Here is a 4,016-nt window from a genome sequence, read left to right on the forward strand (position 1 = left end):
AGAAATGAATTAGGGGCAATATTGTCTGAGAGGCATTTACCATGAAATGATAAAAGAGTTAGCAGTGAGAGAAAAAGCACTGTTGTAAAAAAGTCATGCCAATATCTAAATGCTGTTATGCTAGAACTGTCTTGTCAGGTAAGACAGAATGACAATGACAAAATTAAAGAAATTACTTTTGTCATCATCAAGAAGGGGAAGAAATTTTAGAGCATGTTACTGGTTTTAGTGAAAAGATAAATAAGTCCATAATGTGGCTGGTAAGTCCCCACCCAGCCCCCCCACTCACTCACGCCCCTCTCCTGAGGAGCGGAGAGAGAATAAGAAAGGCAAAGCGAGAAAAAATCACGGGTCAAGATGAGGAGACTTGAATAGCTAAAGCAAAAGCTGTAGCTGAAAGGAAAGGAAAACAAGGAATTCCTTCACTGCTTCCCATTGGCTGGCAGTCCAGTTATGACCAGGAAAGCAGGGCTCCATCATGAGTAATGGTTTCTTGGGAAGGATAAGGCTATGCACCCCTCCTGTCCCCCTCTTCCTCCTTCTTCCTCCAGCTTTTATTGCTGAGCATGACATCATACCTTATGGGATATCTCTTTGTTCAGCTGTGGTTAGCTGTCCTGGCTGCCTCCCCTCCAAACTTCTTGCCCACCCCCAGCCTACTCACTGGCAGGGAAGCATGAGGAACAGAAAAAACCCTTGGCACTGCGCAAGCCCTGCTCAGCAAGAGCTAAAACATGGCAGTGTTATCAACATTGTTTTGCTCACAAATCCAGGACATGGAACCATATGGGATGCTATGGGCTTCATGTTGCTTCATGTTCAGCAATAGCTAAAATAGTTTTGGTCACAAATCGAAAACGTGGAACCATATGGGCAGCTGTGAAGACCATGAGCTGCACCCCAGCCAGCCAGGGTGGACTAAGCTTCCTAGCAGGTGTGAGGAGGATAACAGTGAAGAACTTGAGAGGGGGGAGAGGGAATGAGTAAATTAAAAGTGAGGACAAGGATGTCATGGGGACTGTTTGTGGTACCTGTGATTCAGCCCTGTATGTGATGTGAATTCTTGCCACAGTCAGAGGGAACCCGACTGCTTTCCCTGATGTTGAGGACATGAAGGGTGAGGAATGGGAGTGTCATTCGGTCTGGAAGGGACCTTCCTACATAGCTGTAGAAATCCCACTCTAAGCAAAGTCACACCAGGTTCCTCATGGTCTGATCCAGATGGGTCTGAGAAACTTCCAGGGGTGGAGACAGTGCACACTCTTCAGGAAACTTTCCCATGTCTGACTGTCCTCACATTGCAAAAGTTTCTCCCTATATTGAGCGTGACCCTCTCGTGTTTCAGTTCATTGCCTCCTGTGCTCCTGCCTTGCACCACTGTGTCTTCTTGGAAACCTCACCATAGGCAGTAGGAGTCTGTTACATCCTCCCCAACAAATCCCTCCATTCTGCAGGGTGAACAAGCCCAGATTCCTCAGCTGCTCCTAACAAAGCAGGTGCTCCAGCCCTGACCTGCTTCTGTGGCCCTCCACTGAATTTTTGTTGCCCTCCAGCTTGCCAATGTCTCTCTGGCATTGCACGACACCAAAACCTGGGCAAGGATTCTGGATGTGGTGTAACAAGTGCTGAGCAGAGGGAGATAATCACTTCCCATGGCTGTGCTCCTGCTCAGACAGCCCAGGATGCTGATGACTGCCTCTGCTCACATCTCATGTTTTGCCTAAGGTAACTCAAAGACCACCAGAGCATTTTCCACATGAGTTGCCACCCACCCACACAATCCTTGGTCTATGGTATTGCATGGCCTTAATCTGCTGTAACAGCAAGACTTTGGATTGGTCCTCATTGGGTATCATGACATTCCTATTGCCCCATACTTCCAGCCTGTTGAGGTAACTTGGGATGGCAGCCCTGCCCTCCACTCTAGTGTCTCCTCTCCTCAGTGTGGTGTCTTCTGCAAATGTTATCAAATCCACCTTCTCAACTCCTCCAGGTCATTCAAACCATGTAAAACGGGGCAGGTTGCAGGATGGAGCCCTGCAGGACCCTAATGTCTGGATGCCTCCGGGCAGAGGACCACACATTAACCACATCCCTCCAAGCCCCACCGTGAAGTCACTATTTTACCCATCTACTTATCCACCCATGCAGACTATAATAGCCAAAGCTGGACACAAGAATGTTGTGGGGGATGATGCCAAAAGCCTCACTGATGCTCAAGGACAAGACCACCACTGCTCTCCCCCCACCCAGGAATCCTGTCCTTTCGTCAAAGCAAGAAAAGAGGATCGATAGGCAAAATCTCCTGAGGGTAAACCCAGCCCCCTTCTCTTTCAGACACCTAGAAACAGGATCCAAGTGGACACACTCTGGGCCCCAGCCTTTCTCTGCTCTGCACATACTTTGGGTATTTTGGAAAGGTGCATGCAGCGTTTGGGTGCCACAAGTCATCAAGGGTTTCCCTCAGTCTCCATGACTTTTCAAAGCTGATGGAGAGTGGCCTCGCTGTCACACTCTCAGCAGAAATGGGATCCAAGTCATTAAAGGGGATGAGGGTCATTAAAGTCTCCAGTAAGAGCTGGGAACATGGGTGTGGAGACTTCCCGGGGTTGCTTAAATAAGCCTTTCTCCCCTGCCTAAGCCTGACTGCAGGTTCTTTGTCGCCCCCCACGATGCCACACTAACAGGCCTCTCCTCTGACCCTTGCCCATAAGGTCTCACCCAACCTGTTGCACACTGCTTTGATGAGCTCCATCCATAAAAGAAGCTCCTGCACATGGAGGGCACCCCCGTCCTGATCATTCCATCCTGACTCTCCTGAACATCCTGCATGCACCACTGCAGCACCACCAGCAGTGTGAACTGTCCCACCACACCTTGACACTTCTTCCATCAATGTCAAAACTCTGTGATCACAGAATCACAGAATAGCAGGGGTTGGAAGGGACCTTGGGAGATCATCTAGTCCAACCCCACTGCTAAAGCAGGTTCACCTAGAGCAGGTTGCACGGAATATCATCCAGGTGGGTTTTGAATATCTTCAAAGAAGGAGACTCCACAGCCCCCCTGAGCAGCCTGTTCCAGTGCTCTGTCACCCTCAAAGTCAAGAAGTTCTTCTGCTTATTCAACTGAAACCTCTTATGTTTCAGTTTGTGCCCATGGCCCCTTGTCCTGTCGCTGGGCACCACTGAGAAGATTCTGGCTCTGTCCTCATGATGTCCACCCTTAAGATATTTGTACATGTTGATGAAATCCCCTCTAAGTCTTTTATTCAGGCTGAACAAGCCCAGCTCCCTCATAGGAAAGTTGCTCCATGATGGCACATGTGAGCCCATTTCATCCTGTCTGTGCCCCGGGCTGAGGTCATTGGTGCCTGTTTGGGCTGCAGCACCTCAGCTGTGGCACCGGGCCCAAGTCAGACTCGTCACAGGCAAACCTGGTACCAAGTGCCCAAGACCCCATGTGTGCAAATGCTGTTCTTGAGAGCAGAGACATGCTGGAGGGGATGGCAGATGGCAAATGAAGAAGAAATGAGGTATCCACAAAGACAGCAAAGACCAAGGCCAGAGAAAAGCAGAGCTGGGCTGAGCACCATGGCAGGAGTAGGCTTTGCTGCCTGGAGTGTCTCTGCTACCCCTGAGCACCTGTGATGGAGGTGAAGCTGATCTCCAGGAGGAAAAGGTACTGCTGAAAATGTCCTTGGCTTTGGATGTGCTGTCATCCAGGAACACTGTGAAAACCACTAAGCCCTTCCTTGATTGTATCATCACGGGGCTGAGCAAAGGACTCCTGAAAGAAGAACCAACACAGTTTGGGGGTAGCCAAATGATTGGAGAACCCAGTGGGGTGGGCTTCCTATTCATAAACTGCTCTGTGTCAGCAGGATGCACTTGGGTCATCGCTGGCCTCACTGCAGTGGTGGGATTCAGTTGCTGGCCAACAGAAACTGGATCTCTCTGAGATGTCCTCTGAGCTTGTGCAAAGGCATTGGAAGTGCCTGCAGTGCTTCCTGGGGA

Source organism: Egretta garzetta, unplaced genomic scaffold (assembly GCF_000687185.1).
Source record: "Egretta garzetta isolate BGI_Z169 unplaced genomic scaffold, ASM68718v1 scaffold119, whole genome shotgun sequence".
NCBI classification, from domain to species: domain Eukaryota; kingdom Metazoa; phylum Chordata; class Aves; order Pelecaniformes; family Ardeidae; genus Egretta; species Egretta garzetta.